Raw genomic sequence first — 19,565 nt, forward strand, 5'->3', positions numbered from 1 at the left:
GAGGGAGAGGGAGAGGGAGAGGGAGAGGGAGAGGGAGAGGGAGAAGAGAACGTGTGGTTTCTTCAGAAATAACCAAGTCTGGAAGACACAGCATTAGAACCAGATGTTGCCAGGTGAGAGTATTTTCTCTGTCTTGGCAACTAGACTAAAGCATCATAACTTCAAGTGCTGAGCTGGTAGTCTAGCTAATAGGAAGTCTTCAAGGCTAACGTTATCTTCACAGAAGAGTAGAAGCCTGCAGGGCATGCAGTTGGTCAATTGGTCAAGCAGATGATCTCAGTGAACACTGGAAATGTTTTTTTTTTTCTTTTCAGATACAATGAGCATGACATTCAGGTCAGTCAACCCTTAAACAAAATTGCTCAAATATAAATCTGATGTTAGCTTTCCAGTTGCTTACTAGAATCTAATTTCCTAATGACTCAGCACAGGCATGACTGTGTGACTTCACCGTGACTTATGCATACACCCTTGTTTATGTATCAGTCTCTCAAGTTTGCCTAATTTAACCTGAGGAGATGACCTAGTAGATGAAGTGCTTCCTGCACAGTGTGAGGACCTAAGTTTGAATCCCCAGAGTGCATGTAAAACTTGAGCATAGTCATGCAGGTCTGCAATGCAGCCCACTTATAGTGAAATGGGGAAGGGAGCAGAGATAAGCCAGTCTCTGAGAGCTTTGGGTCAGGTAGCCTTGGGAACACAACAGGAATGAGACATCGTCTCAAGCAGGGTAGTAGGAGGACCAACACCCAGCATAGTCTTCTAATACCCACGGGTATGTCAAGGCTTGTTCTCAAGGCTTGTTCTCTCTCTCTCTCTCTCTCTCTCTCTCTCTCTCTCTCTCACACACACACACACACACACACACACACACACACACACACACACATACACACACACACACACATACCATACACAAAAAAACTGTAACAATAATAAGAATAAGAATAAGAATAAGAATAAGAATAAAAGTAGTTTTCAATGAAGATCTCCATGTCACATTGTTGTGGATAGGCCTGGTGCTGTTCTTGTGAACCAATCCCCTAATGAATAGAGGACCCAGTCACTGGGCAAGCAGAAGGGACTTCTGGGTTGGGCAGAGGAAGAGAGGAAGCAGGAGAGAGTTGAGTCCTTTTTGGACAGGAATAGTGTGAGGACAAGATGTAGCTAAGAGTGTCTCCCAGTTTCAATGTCAGATCTATCAGGAGTTGGATTTAATAAGGTTTACAAGATTAGGATTTTAGTTGCTGTCCCCAGAGATTGAGTTACTGTCATTTCTGAATTAAGTTTGTGTGGTGTTTTTATTCTCGCAGCGATTCGACTGGGTTCTAGAGAGAAAGGTACAGCGGCAAAGCAAGGGTTTACCTGGGGCTGGCATGGTAACGACCAGCCAGTGGGAACCTAGCGAGCTGGGTGGAAAGATTTTGGAGTGCTGAGTCAGAGTTTACATGAGATAAAAACAGGTCGCCATTATCCACCAGTGCATGGCCCGCCAGGCCGCTGGGGCAGAGAGTTGCCAGCACTAGGGTGGAACGTGCCAGTTTGTTTGGTTTTTTGTTTGTTTTGTTGTTTTGTTTTTGTTATTTCCCACAACATCACATAGAAGGGCAGGAAATGAACTCTGCCTGAGGAAGCTTCTGTTCCAGGAAGTTCCCATGGGGCAGAGTGCTTGGTTCTCAACCCTAGAGTCCTTCACTGCCTGTGAGGTCCGCCTGTGGGATGTTAGAGTGCCCGTTCTGGTCCAAGACTCTAGCTAAACATTAGATGATATGTAATGTAGTGGAGGGAGCCATAAGGAAAGAGGTCTTCTGTAGATGTTTTGGTGTACAGAGAAGAACCCCCACTAACAGACTATTGCATTCACATTCCAAAGAATAGTTTTATGAATTATTTTATGAACAAATGTGGCTACAACTGCAAATAAATATAATTGTTAATAATAATTAATAAAATCTAGCTAATTTGACTCTCTCCTCCAGAGCCTGTTAAGCCTGAATAAAACTAGACCCTCAGCAGCCATGCTGTGGTGACAGATGCCCAGCTCCCATCCAAGAGCACACACCAGCTCCAGTCTGTACAGTGGACCCATCTGTCAGCAATAACCATTTCATCTCCTATAGACTGGGTGCATGTCCTAGCACAGGTTTTTCTACATTATCTAATGAAGTCATCCCTCCCCCAAGTACTTTTAGCGAACAGTTTTTTAAATTTATTTATTTATTTATATCCCAAACACTGTCCCCTCTCCAAGTCACCCCCTTACTGTGACCCTCCCTCCCCTTCCCCTCTGAGACAGTTCCCTCCTGGGTATCCCCCGCTGTGGTGTATCAAGTCTCTGCAGGATTAAATGCATCCTTTCCCATCGAGGCCCAACAAGGCAGTGATGGGGACTGAGCTGCATGTATATTCCATATGTTCCAGGGCCCTCCATCCAGCCTGTGTATGCTCTTTGGTAGAGTTTAATGGTTTACATATAGCAGAATCTGAGCAGACTGAATGGCCTCTCTGAAAAGTGTTTCAATGTATTTATGAAGACCTAAAAAGTATGATGTATCTTTCAAACTTTTTCCATTTCTTTTATGGTTTTACTGTTCTCACAAAAACAACTTATCTAACTCTCTATTGTGAAATATTAAAAGGGATGGGAATGTAATCCAAGTATCGTATTTAGAGATAGGACCTTTGAAAAGTAATTAAGGCCAAATATAGTAGTTTACAATCTAACAACATGGTGGTGGCTTCATGCACAAGTATAGATCAATCTCAAAGGAGTTAGACTGTAGTGCAGTGGTTCTAGGAGATTCTATCCATGTCCATCAATAGGCAGATCATTCATCAACAGACCCAAAGAGAACTTAGGTTCAAACTACGTACTAGAATATGGACCTGAGAAACAAATGGAACATTCTATCCAACACACATAAGTTCTGTGGTAGCCAAAGCAGATCAGCAATAAACCAAACAGAAAATAGAAAAACAACAGAGAAGACTGCAAAGACATGGGGTTTGAAAAGAAGAGTGAAATCAACAAATCTTTAACCAACAATGAAGAGAGAGAGAGAAAACAAAAATAAAAATAGAAATAAAAAGGAGAATCACAGGAAACAAAGAAACGTAAGATAATTCATCTAATCCCTTCATACATTTCTTCCCTCCTCAAAAAATTTCAAAACAGTGCTGCTATATGAGCTGACAGCCCCACTGAGACTGTATCTAAAGGAGATGAGAGCAATATGCTGGAGAGCTAGCTGTACCCCAACTTCATCAAAGATCTCCTCCCAACAGCCACCATGTACAATCAGCCCACATACCCATCAGCTTACAAATGGATAAATGAAATGTGGTGTAAACACACAACAGGATATTCCTTAGCCATAAAGGGGGGATGCTGCTGTTTTCAATGCCAATGAGCTGGAAACAAGCCAGGCACAGAAAGACAAGCCTCGCATGACCTCACCCCCATCGGAACGGAAAAGCATTGATCTCACAGAAATGAGTGGTAGAAAAGTCGGCCGGGGTTAGGGTGTTTGTGAGCAGGAAGACAGACAACCTGGACAGAGAGTGCATGACACTTAATCAAAGGAATACATTTAGAAGCTCTGCTGCACAGCACAGTAGCCATGGTTGATGAGACATTGGATTCCTCAAAATGCTGAGAGAGAATGCGGAGTTTTCACCACTAAAATGGTAACTCTGTTACTGTTACAAATGTTACTAAAATGTAACATTTGCTAGCTATGAACAGCTCGGTGCAACTGTTCTACAAAGTACATAAACTGCAAAGCATTGCTATATGTGCTAAGTTCATACAATTTTGTCTATCAATTAAAAGAAAAAGTTTCCATAGTTTCTTCCCCAACTTTCCCACTGACTCACTGCCTGTCAAGAGACTCCCCACTGAAGCTCCCAGGATCTGTTTCATGAGCGCCTGTAAAACAAGGATAATGGAGCTGCCTCTGCAGGGAGCTGCAAGCACCGAGTTATGGTGTGCAGGGAGCTTTGTGATTCATACATAAAAGGCACTACAAGAAAGCAAACTGACGTTCAGCATTGCAGTCTTCGTCCAATTATTTTTAAAATAAGAAGAGATGAATATTCCATCCATCTAGAAGGCACAAAAGCAGCCTGACGGTTTCCAGATGGGGAAAGGTAATAGCTGATGTGGCTGTTTGGTGGGACCTGGTTGCAGATGCTGTGTTCAAGGAAAAGCAAACGCTGAGAGAGCCACAGAGTAAACAAGAGGGCCTGAAATCTGACAAGAAGAGAAGTTTTACTTTCAAATCGCCCACTGGAAACCCAGCCCAAGAGGACTGTAGATTTAAAACCAAATCCTCCTAATATGCAGCCTTTTAGCTACATTCCCAAATGTGTTATTGATCTAATGTTTCCTAAAGTCAGGGTGATAGTTTTCACCTCTTGGGTGAAAGTGAATTAAGAGTTAATACTTTGGGGTTTGTTCTTAAAGCAGAGGACATGAAAATAGAAATGTTCAGTTCTAAGATGCATGAAGTAGTCTAGCTGAACTATTAATTGCCTACAAACACCTTGGAAGGGAACTCAAGGCAAGGACATTATCCACTGCTTATAACATTATAAAACTTGACACCATCTAATAATCCTATTTACCTGTGTTGTAGTCACTCTCACTTTTAAATGATAACCACACAGAGAAGAAATACATTTCCTCCTACTATCAACTGGTGGACTTGATTGCTTGCTCCTGGGGGGACTTTTGTCACAGAAAATTGCATAATGATAATTACAATGATTAATATCACCCTCCTCTGATTAAGAGAATTCTGTAACTGACGTGACCCTGTAGTGTTAGTGTCTTGGGTATGATGTAAATAATGGAGTAAAAAGTTATCAAATAAAGAATGAGAAAGGAAGGAAATAATTTCTAACAACAAAAAAAAAAAGGCAAAGACTAGAATGAGATTTTCAGAGAGAGGGAAAAGCAAGAGAGCAGGCATGCTTAGCGCGTGTGCATGAATGTGCCTTGTGAACTAGACTCGAGAAGATGACAAGAAGATACCACCTAAAGGAATATTAAGTTTTCTAGGTTCTCAAAAGCTGCCGTGTTGGATTGTCATTACAGAAAACCCAGTTCTCAAGGCAATGTGTAAGATTTTGATGAAATAGAGGGAGGGCTAAGCTGCCTGTATTATCCCATAGTTTAATATAAAAATTATAAATGAGAGGGTCACTCACTCTACCACTCAGCTCCCTGTGATCTTAAACTTGTCTTTTACAGTTCTCAGACCTTTTCCTTGTTTTTAAGTGGATCTGCCACAATGATATGTAAAAGGATTTAGTAAGTAATGTGGGACATTCAGAAACCCAATATACAATGTTTCTCCACTTCCCCTCCCCTTCATTTAAAGCAAGCTGTTGTAGGAGGGTCTGATTTAAAAAACAAAAAGGCAGTTTAAAACTATGGCACACTCCTAGTCATACACAACCTTATAGTGTGTGCAGTTAATGAGCTACAGAACCCAAACCTGCAATATTTAGTCATCTGCAGCTTCCCAGATGGGAGTCAGGAATGGGACTCTAGATAAATCCTTGAATTCCACAATAGCTTCGATTAAATGTATCATATCTCCAAATATTTATAGCTGTAGCCAGATCAGCTCAATATCCATCATCAGTCACCATGGTGACAGATATATTTTTTCCTACACTGCAGAGGGTAAAGACCTGCTCTTCTACTGAGCAGGTGCTGCACACCTATAATCCTAGCTCTTGAGGATCAAGGCTATCTAGCATCCTTAGCTATATAGCAAGCTCAAATAAGTATAGGCTAGCTAAGAGTGGCCTACTATGCTGTATCAAAAATTAACAAGAAATTTAAATTTTAAAAGTGACAATAAAGAGAAATCAAATATCTTTAGGGCATACTGATGGTGCTAAAGCAGAGGCAAACGTTTCCAAATGCTGTGCTGCCTGTGTGGTATGCAGAAGCCAGCAGCCGATTCTTCATAATGAAGAAAGAGTTCCTAACTGTCCTGCATACTCAACTGCTTTGATAAATTCCTTAGGGCAGAAGTCAAGGTTCTCAGAGCGCTCACTGTTCACAGCAGAAACTAGGGCAGCAAAGCAGCAGCCACACTGCTCTGCTGCTGGCACTGGAGGAATTCCTGGGAAGGAGAAATGGAAAGTGCCAAAAATCAGGAGAGGGATGACAAGGACTCTGGGTGGGAAAATGAGTCTGTCCCACACATTAGGCGCAGGTGACACACTGAAAGGGACCAGAAAAAAATCTCCTCCAAAGACGCCAGTGGAAAAAGAATTTCAAAGACAAAGGTTTCTGCTTCCCAGTGTGACATTGTCCAAGTTGTTGATATGCCAACACAGTAGTGCCTCCTTTTACTGTGGGGACACAACCCAGGAACCTCTGTGGGTACCTAAAACATTAGGTAGTACTCAACTATATGAGTACTATTTTTCCTGTATCTAAATATCTGCACAAACTTTATATGTAATTTACAATTTAGGTAGAATAAGTAATTGGGCTCACAGTTTAGCAACCACACAATATGGGGGGGGCGAGGGGGGGATTCATTCCTTGTTTAGAATGTGCATCTTTACTTAAAGACAGTTACAGCTTCTCTGGCATTTCCCAGAACCAGGGTTCCTGGAACACAACCACTGCTACATCACAGCATCTGATATGACAAATGTGTAACAGAGGCAGTGTGGACATGTAGAGGTTAGAGATCAGAGGTCAGTGTCAGGCATCTTCCTCAATTTCTTCCCATCACAGCTTAGGATCTAATCTACTGATTTTACATCTATGATGACAGTAGTTGATTTAGTTGTATTCTAATTCTTAATTTTATGATTTCACATTAAAATAGACTGATTTGAAGTTGACATTTTTGCTTTTAATTTCTCTTAGCTTCGGAAGAAACAGTACATGTCTTTACTAGCTAGTGTTTGAAAATGGACTCTTTATATTCTCATGTACTTTGAACCAAATAAAAAATAAAATGCTAAGGAAAATATCATTTTTTATTCAAAATTATTAGTCCTCCTCCTCCTCTTCCTCCTTCTATTAAGACAGGGGTTGGAAGTCACAGAGATCAGCATGAATCTGCTTTCCAAGTTCTGGGGTTAAATATAAGCCACCATGCCCAACTAACTCATTTCTTCTTAAATGTACTATTTTAGAGAAAGACACTGAAGTCCAGGCTCTTCCCTACACCTTTCCCCTCACCATGCTGTCTCCCTTACAGCCAAGAATTCCAGGACCAACCAAAGATCTCCCCTCTCACCCATCTCCCCTCTCACTCCTCTCCCTTCTCCCCTCTCCCCTCTCACTCCTCTCCCCTCTCACCCCTCTCCCCTCTCACTCCTCTCCCCTCTCACCCCACTCCCCTCTCACTCCTCTCCCTTCTCACCCCTCTCCCATCTCCCCTCTCCCCTCTCCCTCTCCTCTCTCTCCCTCTCCCTCTCTCTCTCCCTCTCTCTCTCTCTCTCTCTCTCTCTCTCTCTCTCTCTCTTTCTCTCTCTCTCTCACACACACACACACACACATGCACACACATACATACATACATACACAAACACACATGCACATACATATACATACATACATACATACATACATACATATACAAACACACACACACACACACAGTCCTCTTTACCCTCTTTATTCAGAACCTTGGATAGTGAAAACCTTACAATTATCTTCAGCATCGGTTCACTGTGTCATAGAAGAAGTGTTTCCATCTTAACAATCCTTCTTCTGATTTTAGTCTTCCTTGTGCACATTTGAGGCTAACTATTGCTTTACTCTCCTCTGCCACACCCCCAATACTGTTCAGTTTTTCTCTCTCCTCCCCTCTCCCAGTCTCTCTATCCCACCCACAGCCTTATCTTCCTGTTTCTCATTCTAATCTCTCTTATTCTCGTGCTTCTCCTCAATATCCTCCGGCATTTTTGTTGGAATCAGAAAAAAAAAAAAAAATAGGTGTCAGTTTAGTCTTCTGGCTCCCAGAGAATGTTTATAATGAACACTTCCTCATTGTCTTCTCAAAGTTCGGAACACTTTCTGAGACACCATGTTGAAGCATTGTGTGGTCCATGTTTCAAGAGGTTTGCCTTAGTACTCTACCACCTGTCACTCCCATTAATATCTTTTCAGACTGTAAATAGAAAACTTTCTGGCTGTTAACTCTATCCCATATATCCATGCTATCCTGGGGCTACTTCTCTATGGTTATGACCTCCACAGAACATTACTTTGGGACCCATTTGTTTGTTTGTTTGTGTGTAGATTTGTTTTCTGTTTGGCTCTTCTACAATACAAGATATAGGGCTGCTCTTGACCAATCTGCTGCTTACTTCACAGAATGGAAGAGACAGATGTATCAAGAAGGTATCTTGTCTCACTGGAAGCTTCTGCTTGAGCTTCTCCTGTACCACACTTCTGTGTTGTTGAGCTGTACATGATCCTACAGGACTCAAGAGGTTGCATTTCCCCTTCTGAGGAACACCAGCTAGACATGCCTAGACTCCTAGCAAATCACACATGGTTTCTGGGGATATCAGGCAGCCCCAGTCTTCCATGCCTTATTTCATTTGCTTTTATTTTCATTTAATTTAATGTTTAATTTACTTTAAAACATTTCATTTAAAGTTTGCTGCATCAGACAACAAAATTCCTCCAGTGTCTAACCATGGCATGCCACGCTTTCCAGAGGAAGTGTCTGCTTTCAGACAATATCTTCAGTTACTTCTGTGAAGAGCAAATGTAGGTGGCTCATATTGCACAAAGTGCCCATGCTTGTTGTCCAGAAGTGATCATCATATATACATCTTTTTCTCATATAGACATTTTAAAATCAGGTCATGAGACAGAAGCTTCTAGGTTTCCTAAAAAGGTCAGTCCTGAAGGGAGAGGAGGAGTATGCCAGAGGTAGAAGAACAACTTGGCACTCTTAGCATGTCCCATAGAGTGCCCGTGTCATTTCCGTAAGCCATCTTGTTGAGTCCGCTTTTAGCTCCAATTTCAGGTGAGTCACATCAACGCTTCACACTGCAAAATGGCCCAGCTGCAGTAGCAGGGAGTAATGACGCATTCCAGAGTCTTATAAAGAGGATGATTCGTGACTACAATCACACAGACTCTGGATTTTGGGTGTTATTTTAAGCTCATTTTCTGCTGCTGTTGTTTTCTTTTGTCTCCCCAACCACTTTATCTTAGATGAAGGCATGGAGCTTTAAATGAAAGTATTGATACTAAATTAGAATCCACCTGCAGGAGTGTTCTGGTTCTGCTGACAAAAGCTAGATGGGAAACAAAGGGTTTATTTGGTGTACAATTTTGAGTTACAATCCATCATTCCAGGACAGTCCAGGCAGCCAGTCACATCCCATCCATAGTCAATAGTGAAGAGAGAATTGCCACAGACCAGCTGAGGCTTGGAGAGGGATTCCTGAGAGAAAGGGTGTTTGAGAGCAGCCAAAAGAATGACTGGAAGTCAAGTCGTGGGTTACAAGCTGAGGGTCTATAGTCTGCTCCAGACAGCTTTCCAGACATCTCTCCCTCTCTCTCTCTCTCTTTCTCTCTGTCTCTCTCTCTCTCTGTGTGTGTGTCTCTCTCTCTGTCTCTCTGTCTCTCTCTCCCTCTCCCTCCCCTCCCTCTCTCTCTCTCTCTTTCTCTCTGTCTCTCTCTCTCTGTGTCTCTCTCTCTGTCTCTCTGTCTCTCTCTCCCTCTCCCTCCCCTCCCTCCTCCCTCTCCCTCTCTTTCTCCCTCTCTCTCTCTCTCTCTGAACAGCTCTCTCTTGCAATTCCAAACACTCTCTGGATAACTTTTCTCTTGCAGACCAATAAGCCTAATCTTTTATTTATATATTAACTCAGTCACTACCCCAGGTTCCCTTTTGATTATCCCATGAATCAGCATCCCATGACCCCAGACCCCTGATTCTTAGAAAGAGACAGCAAGCACATTTTTAACATTGCAAATGAATTCGGAGATCTCCCTGCCTTTGCAAGAACAATGTGCTAACTGGGTAATCCCATCCTGAGATCATTTCACCACTGCCCAGGCCCAACTGACCTCAAACTCAAGAATCTGCCTGCCTTTCTACCTGCCTGTCTTTGTATTTTTCTGACAAGCTGTCTCACAGTGCAGCTGCCTTTGTTCTTTTAGGTCTGGAAAGCTCCTTATACAATTCACATTGCATCCTTATATTTTGCATAGTTGAGAAGTTATATATTCTTGAACTCAAATTTTCAAAGTTCTTTCCCAGGGCTGCCCAGAAGATCCCAGTGTTCTACCGTCTCTCTGAGACATTAGACACACCCTCATCTCCTGGAATCAAGCTGTCTATGATTAGGAAAAAGTCATTAACCTTGACAGAGAGGACATTCCCCCTAGAAGGAGAAACATAAAATATACAAACAAGCTTTATGCCTAGCAATCGTCAGCACTCCTGGAAGCCCACATTCTGCTGGCTCTGCTCCAGGGGCAGAAAACCATGTCACACTGTCCCTTCCACATGGCCAAGCAGCACTCAGCACAGAATAAACAGATTTTCTTGTCTGCTTGCTGTCAGATATCATCTATAAATGGTTTAGAATCCCCTGTCCAGAGAATAGTGTCCCTCATAATGGGCTGGGTATTTCTACATCAACAAGCAAGCAAGGCAATCCCTACGGACATGTCCACAAGCCAGTTTAGTCCATACAATTCATCATTAAGGCCCTAACTATGGTACCATGTTGAGGCATTGTGTGGTAATATGTCCACACTACAAGGGGTTCACCTTAGCTCTCTGCATCCCTCTCACTTACACATTGTTCTTTAGACCTGAAGCAGAAATTAGTGACTCTAAACTCCATTCCACGTATCCATGGCTATCCCTGAGGCTATTTCTGTCTGGAGTTAAAATTAATCAATGATTTTGTGTAAGCAGATAAAAACACCTGCCACCAAACCTTATGATCTGAGTTTAATCCCCAGGATACACGTGGTAGAAGGAGAGAACTAACTCCCTCAAGTTGTTCTCTGATTTCCACATGAATACTGTAGTATACATATGTGCTGCATGCGTGCACATGTATAGGTATACATACACACAAATAAATAATTTAAAGTAAATGAAATCAATCCATATAGTCATACTTGCAATATTGTACTGAACAATTATCACAATGGAATTAATCATATTTCTTAAAACTAGAAGTCTTAAAATATCTATGTTCTCAGATTTGATGGGATCTGATAAACAGTTTTTACTGCTTAGTAAGTAGAGACATTGCAATATTTATCTCAAAGCTTTCCTGAGTGTAGGAATATTTCCTAGTGGTTTTCTCTTCTTGGTAAGTGGCCACATATCTGACTGGTATAAAGCTTTGGAGACTAGAATAAAGCTTTGGAGACACAAGGATAAACACCCATTTTAGAATCCTAGAAGACCCTGTAGAAGACATGATGTATTTATAGCAAAAACAGAAGGTACCACTGTCATCAGTCTGTAACCTGGCACTATGTCTTCCTTTCCAACACATGGAATTTACTAAGGCTAGAGGAGGCAAGTCAAAGATTCGTACCTTTGAAGGGACAGAAAAGAAGAATTCATTCAAAACTATAAAGATGGGGACAAGAAGTCAGACATGGTATAATCCTAGTACTCAAGAGGCAGAAGCCGAGAGAACACTGCATGTTCAAGACCAGCTTGGTCTACACAGAGCATTCCAAGCCAAGCAGGACAACATAATGAGACCCTGTCTCAAACAAACATGGGTGTAGAGTCATGGCAATGAGACTATTCAGTGAGGAAGAGAGACTGATCTCACCTTCTACTACAACTCAAGCAGTGAGAATCAGTAGCTGAGGAATAGGTTGGTGGCCTATGTATTGAATATTACTAAAAAGAAACACCACTGATCCTGGAGTTTGAATCTGTGAGTCAAACAAAGATCAAAGAGCTGAAGGCTTCATCATGAGGCTGAGGAGCTACTAGGAGGCTGCCTGGAACTGCACAGCTCTGGGATTGATCTGACTGGCCCACTGGGAAATGACACAATAACTGAGACATGGATAGAAAACAAGGATCAGGTGGGTCATGGGCTTTGGTAGAGATGCACCCAGAAACTCAGTGAATTTATGAATTACAGGTGACCAAGAAGGTGGGCTTATTGTACACTGTTGTATGGAAAGTAGGTTAGATAATTAAGGCAAAGGGATTCTATAGGAGAGTAGTGTCAGTTACTAGTCATCTGGGAGGAAGACATTGTGGTTGATGCTATTTGCACATACTGCCAACATCTGTATCAGACTGGGGCAAGGTCTTACCAATCCTGGGGGATTGTCCTGGAGAAAGCCTTAGCATCCCTATGGATCAGAGTCATTGGAACCCTTGACAGTGTCTAGGCTATGTCAACCTTATATCAACAACATACATTCATTCAGAACATTATCAACCACCACATACCCCAGGATGTGCAGAGTCTTTAAAGGCTGAGGCCTAATGTCATGAAGGAGAGTACCCTCAAAGAGTCATTGGAAACTTGGCTCCTCTCTCTCCCTCTCTCTCTCTCTGTCTCTGTCTCTCTCTAGAAATCAAAAGGTGAGATGTCCTCCACCATATACTCCCACCAGGACGACCAGGATGTACTATGTTACCATAAGTCCAAAGCATTGAGGTCAAGACACCATGGACTGAGTCTTCTGAAACTAAGCCAAAACAGATCTTTCTTCCTTATAGAATTGTTCTCTCTCAGGTACATTGTCATAGCAACATAAAGCTAACTAACACAATTGCTATATTAATTACTTTTCTTCTTGTTGTGATGAAATATTCAGCTGAAGCAAGTTCTATACTTGTTCATGGTTAAGAGAACATAGTCCCTCCTGGCAGTGAAAGCCTGGTAGAAGGAGCATCTCACAGCTGTGGTCGGGAGCTTACTCACATTGGAACACTGCTAGATCAGGAAATAGAGGGATTACAATGAGCCATAACCCCCAAGGCCCATCTCCAAGAGACCTGCTTCCTCCATTGAGGCTTCAATTCCTAAAGGTTTAATAATCTCCCAAACAGTGGAACCAGCTAGAGACTAGGTACTCAAATCCAGCGAGCATCCACCCTGGAGGGGCATTTCACATCCAACCCATAACAGTGCCTAGGAGGGATTCTGGTAAAACCAGACAGAGAAGATTCTTGCTGAGCTCAGGCCAGGAGGTCCAAACATCCATAAGGGATGATGGTGGGTGAGACATGATTAATGACAGGACCAAAGATCAAGGATAACCAGATGTCAAGGGTAGATGCTCTTGCTAAACTGAGTTAGCAGAATCCTTTGTTACAAAATTGTATTGCACAAGGAAGTGGTGATAAAGATGTAGGGCAGGGGCTGCTTAAGGCTAATTTAAGTTTAAAGATAATAATGAACCTTTATTATTATAGCTTCTTCTAATTTATATTCTTGTACTTCCAAGCAGCTAGCCTTCAAATACCATCAAGTTCCTTTCTGGACAGTTCTGACCTGCTAATAAGGGAAATGGATGAGTCTGTGAAGAGCTACTCCATCAATTGAACAAAAAAAAAAAAAAAAAAAAAAAAAAAAGAAGGTAGTAAACTACCTCAAATTTCTGCAGCATAAAATAACAAGAATTTATTTTGCCCAGGGGCCTCTAGGTTGTTTATTTAGATTGGGTTCAGCCCAGAACTTCTTGATTCAGATGGGCTCTCCCTGGTGTCTGGGAGTGGCCGCCAATCATAACACCCTTGGCTGGGTCTGATCCATGAGCATCCTTCATAGCAGACTAGATGGGTGAATCTTCCTGACAATCACAGAGAAGCAAGCCACATTTGCTAACACTCCAGTGTGTGTTAAGCAGGTCCTGCGTTCAGACCAATCTTAAGGTGCAAGATAACATGTCCGCCTAGCAAGCACTGAGGAGTTATATAGTAAGGAGCTAGAGAGATGGTTCAGAAGTTGAGAGCACTCACTGCTCTGCTGAGCACCCAGGTTTGATTCCCAGCACCCACACAGTCGCTCACACTCATCTGTAGCTCCAGGGGATCTGAGGTCTTCTTGTGACCTCTGTGAGCACTGCATGCATGTAGTACACATACATATATACAGGCAAGCACTCATACACATAAAATAAAAATAAAATAATTGCATGGTAATTGAGAGGTAAATGGAATAAATACTGTTAATGCAGTCAGTCAACCTTCCACACATCTTTGTTGGCATCTTCTCTACAAAATGAGGCAGGACACCCAGCCTGGGCTAATTGCCCTATACTATGTCTAGTGCCTGGTTTAGTATTTCAAAATCTTGAAATACTAATTCAGATGACAACATCTACAAAACTACATCAACACAGTGGAAGCTAATCCTTAGAATAATTAGATTGAACCAATAAAATGTATTTACTGGTCCCTACATAAAAGTCCCATCTCAGTAATTCGAGCAGTTGTGGTAGTTTCATCTCTGTTCTGCTGCTAGGCAGTGTAAATTGCTCTCCACCAAAGCATCAGGTTTTGGAAAGAGGCTGGAGCCATCATTACTGTAACTTTTGGGATATTTCTCAAGCTAAGGGCAAGCCACAAAAGGAGGTTCCCTGAAACAATAGTGTAACATCAGCCTTCAGAAAGAGTCATGCGAAACTCCCCAGCATCCTAAATATCAATACGCAATAGCCAGCCAGAAATCAAAGGTGTAGTTTTCTCATCACAGTCAGTAGAAGATACATGTATTAAGAAGTCTCATGGTCAGATCTGCACATAGATGCTTTTGTAGTAAAATCTGTCCTCAGCCTCACCACCTTCCTCATGGTAGGAACAGAGTTGTATGTTTTCATCATTGCAGAGATTTATTTGAGATCTAACCTTTTCTCTGAAAAGCCTCGTATCATTCAGATATCTTGAATGAAATGAATTTTTGCATTATGGTGTGGGGTGTATTTCTCATTTCCATGTGCTGAGATAGGAAGGCCCAACTTGTTCAATGGAATGTAATAGATATATTTCCATAGAAGGAAGCGATAAAATAAATTTTTAATGCCTTTATGCTAAATTCAATACTGGCTTTGCTTGGACATTGCTTTGCTTTCTCATCTAGTGTTGTAGTAAATACCATGACCAAACATGACAGATGGGAATGGAGTTAATTCTGGCTTATGGTTCTAAAGGGAGAGTCAGTGATGGTATGGAGGCCTGGTGGCAGGCAGCCGGAGCAGAAAGCTGAGAGACCACATCTTCAACCCCTAGCAGAAAGCAATGAGAGTGAACTAGAAGTAGATCAGAGCTGTGAACTCTCAAACTGCACCCCAATGAAGACCTCAGATCCCCTGGAGCTACAGATAATTCTGAGCTACTGTGTGGGTGCTGGGAATGAACCTAGTTGCTCTGCAAGAGCAGTGAGTGCTCTCAACTGCTCAGTCAGTGTACATTCTCCAGCAAGAGCACACCACCTCTCAAACAAGTACTACCAGCTGAAGACCGAGTGTTCAAGCACCTAGTCTACATCCTGTTGGTCACTCTAGTCTGAGCAGGTGGTTTGATTGTTTGGTCAGATGCAGTTTATTAAGGTTACACTTTATAGAGATAAATAAATGAACACCGACTGGAATTTTCATATCTCTTCTTACTGTTACTCGATGAACAAAGTCACAGTAATTATAGCTATTTTCAACCAAAAAGACCGTATTAAAAAATATATTTTAAAATTCCATATATTCAGGCAATCGAATTCTACTTCGTTCTCTTGTGGTTGGCTGTGATGCTTCTAGTTCATGATCTGCTCTGATCCTCTCTGTCCAGGTTAAGACAGAATTCTCAAGCACTGCTGGAGTACTGCTCCTCAGCCCAGTTTATTTTTCTTTTCTTTTGAGATGGAAACACGGTAACAGGCCCCAGTGTCCAGAGTGAGAAGCAGTGGGCACCTCTCATGCAATCTTTCTCCCCATCAGCACAGACACTGTATTAACTAGCCACTGGGGCTGAGGCTCTCCAGAGGCAGAGGCCACAGAATACAGCAGTCTCCCTACCCACTGAGGATCCTATGCAATGCTGGAAACATGAAATCTTTTCAGCTTTTGTACACAGGAAAACAAAAGACCTCTGCAGGTGTCGTCCCTCCATGCCTCGGAGACGTGCCCCGCTTTCCTCTATGTTGCCTCACGGAATAAACAAAACTAAGAAAACAACCTTTTCTAGAAGAGTCCTATTTCATCTCAGACTTAATGGTGGTTTTTTTTTTTTTCAATTTGAATAGACAGTCAACTAAAAGGTAAAAAATCATTCATTGTTAGAATTTTCAGAAAAGGCACCCAGAAAGGAAAAAAATATGAAAAGGCAAGCTGCCACTTTCCTATTCTTGAACGGAGGTTTTGTCTGACGGGTGCACCACAATAGCAAAAGGAGCGATCATTTCCTCTCTGTCATCCCGCTGCCAAACAAACAAAGTGTTTGTTCTTTCTCTGAGAGCTTTCCTCTTTAACCTACTGCTGAAATCGGTCTTGGGAAAGTTTCCAGTACCTGCTGTCTGTGTTTGCCACATTTCACTGTGAACTATAGCACATAAACAGTAAGGCACATAAAAATAAAAAAACAAAATCATAACAAAGGAAAAACCAGTGTAAGGACACCCCAGGACAAGAAGGGGAACACAGCAGGCTTCCTGGGGAGCACTCCCTTGGGTCCTCTCCAATCTCTAAGCACACTTCCTTCCTACGGATGTCCTGTTTTCTCTCTAAACCCACGCTGAATTTGCTTTTGCCATGTTTGTCATGTTTTGTGAATGGGCTCCCATGTCTGCCATGCTATGAGAGTGCTTGACTCATCTCTCCAGTGATCTGATGGTGAGATGGCTCTCTGCCTTTGGAGGCCACCATGAGTTCATTCACTTTCACAGCAATACATGTTGGCGTTGTAAGACTAAGACACAATTCACACTACTATTGATAGATATTTAGATAACTCCTAAGGAATGATGCTGCTATATAAACTCTTATACAGTCTAGTGTGTGTGTGTGTGTGTGTCTGTGTGTGGGTGTGTGTGTTGGGCAATTAAGAATAAAATTTCAAAACCAAGGAGAATCAATATACTAACATACACTAACATTAAGAGACAATGAGAAATTTACCAGTTCTCTTCACCAGTATGAGAGTTTCTGGGGCCCCATAGTCCATTCCGCACTTGATAACTTTAGCTATTTGATGCCTCTCAGAGTGATGTTTAAGATCTTAGGAGAAGAATGTTCCCCACAGTCTCATGGCCATTTGGATATGTTCTTTTTGGAATATCCATTCAAATTACTTGTATTATGTTTATTGTCATTTCTTTTTAAACATTTTTAAGTCATTTGTAAGTATATTTACTTCCCAAAAAGGATATCTTCTGGTTAAGTTTTCAAAATTGTGTATATGTGCATATATATGTGTGTATATACTCATAAATATTATGTGCATATAATATAATACTCCTGTGAAAATATGGTATTTCAATAAAAGCATATATTATAGAATAATTAAATAGAGCTAACGTATCCATCACTTTACATATTCATTTTTGTGTGTAAGTATTAAAAATCTCTCTTCTTGCCAAGTTGGAAATATGCACCTCAGTTGAAAATATTACCTCAGTCTCCAAGCTATGCAATAGATGTTAAACACTCCCCTCTGTGAATCTTTGTACCACTGCATCAATATCTTCCCATTCACAGCTCCCCTAGCCTCTGGCACCCAGCATTCTACTCTCTACCTAGAGTCCACATTAACTAAGATCATGTAGTACTTATCCTTTTATGCCCGGCTTCTTTTACTTAACCCAATGTTAAGTAAAACATTAACATTGAATTAACATTAACATTAACCTGAATGTCCTCAGGTTCATCCATAGCATTTCTTGGATTTTTTTTCCTTATTTTTATCACATTACATATTCCCATTGCTTTAGTTTTCTTATATTCTTTATAGACCTCCACATTCCATAATCCCTCATCACTAACACCCCCCCCCACACACACACACACCAGAACTTTGCTCCTTACATAGTTGTACAGTTTCTCATGACTCACGGTTACCATAGTATCTAAGAGAAACAACCTGAGGAGGCTTCAGAGTGCTCCAGGCCATCATGACAGTGAAGGGGGTCCATCCATGGCAAGGGGAATGTGTAGCAATGGCTAGTCATGTTACAGTGGACCAAGAATCAGAAAGCGAAACAAGAAGTCAATAAAGATAAAACACTCCCCCACTCCTCACCCTTCTCACACACACACACACACACACACACACACACACACACACATGCACGCAAGTACAAGCCCCACCTTCAGTGACCTACCTCTGCCTGATACCTCCTCCCTTCAGCTCAGCCATTGGACCTCTGGCAGTCTCTGCTTGGAGGCTACCACCTGGGGAGCTAAGACAAAAGCTCTCTGCAGACTGTCAGTTCTTCTTTGAAGAAGCCGCCTGGAAGCTCACCTACCGAGATAAGAACTCGCCTACTGCCTGAAGACATGCTAATTGCTGGAAACTTTGGCACCTGACCTTTTCTGCAGTGTTTATGTTATATAAATATCATATAACCTAGAGATTTGGTTTCTGCTTTGGTGTAACTATAAAAATTCTGGCTTTTCTAAGTAAGGTTGAAGCCTTGATTGGAACTCATCTTGGCTTCGTGATTTTTCTTGCATTTCTAACCCTCTACTTCAGGTCCTTTGTTCCCTCCCCTGAGAGAACCCAGTTCATGAAACTGCTGGCAGTTTCATCTGCCCAACTGTGAAGTGGGAACCAGGTGTACAAATGCATGATTCTACAGGGGATATGTCAAACTCAAATCTTTACAACAATCATTTAGATTAAGACACCCTTAAGGTTCAATGCTCCCTTTATGGATGTCCCTTCAAAAAAAAGTCTACTTCTACAACTGCTCAGTGGGTAGCTTCAGTATCTTTTATGAGAATATGTCATGATTTTAATTATCTAAAGTCATCTCCATTTAGAGATCCCATTGCCACCTCTTAATAATACCAGTCATCTCCCTCTCAACTCAACTTCCCATCCCAACTAAACTATTTTGAAGTTGCCCAGCCACTACCAAAGGACAGGGAAAGCAGAAGAGAAACATTGTCAAATGGCCAATGACTTCATGAATTCAGAGCATTAGACAGCATCAATGATGAGGCTGAGTCTCTAAAAGATGGAGCAACGCCTTCATGTGACACTAATTAGCGGACTGGGAAGAAAGCTGCTTTGTGGAGCAAGGTGCTATGCTTCTCAGCTTGTTCATATCAGCCCACACCCAGACCAGCCTACTCACCATCACTTCAGTTAGAACTTATTCTGAGAAATGCTATCATATTATTCTCCCTAGAATGTATGTATTAGCAATCTAAATCATCTGCTGCTAAAACTCCTCTTTACCAACTCCAAGCTTCCTGGATTAACTTCAAAGGTCAGTAGCTACCTATTACCATTAACCTAAGATCTAACACTATTTCTCTCTCGTGATGCAATTTCTACGCTGAACAGCATCTCTCCTCAAATACCTTGTGTTGGTCATTTTTATATCAACTTGACCCGAGCCAG

General features: G+C 41.7%; 1 protein-coding gene across 3 annotated transcripts in view; it reads right to left on the minus strand.

Moving 5' to 3' along the window:
• LOC116086603 (keratin-associated protein 11-1) overlaps nt 1-19,314 on the minus strand; it is a 30,029-nt gene extending 10,715 nt beyond the window's left edge. The window contains exon 1 of one of the 3 annotated variants that reach the window (XM_031364809.1): nt 19,297-19,314. The gene's annotated coding sequence lies outside the window, so the exon portion shown is untranslated. Of the gene's footprint in view, nt 1-18,077; nt 18,244-18,318; nt 18,381-19,296 lie in introns of those variants that run through there. The other 2 variants (XM_031364807.1, XM_031364808.1) reach the window with 2 other exon arrangements.
• Nucleotides 19,315-19,565: the final 251 nt, after the last annotated feature.

This window comes from Mastomys coucha, unplaced genomic scaffold (assembly GCF_008632895.1).
Source record: "Mastomys coucha isolate ucsf_1 unplaced genomic scaffold, UCSF_Mcou_1 pScaffold12, whole genome shotgun sequence".
In the NCBI taxonomy this organism is placed as follows: Eukaryota; Metazoa; Chordata; class Mammalia; order Rodentia; family Muridae; genus Mastomys; species Mastomys coucha.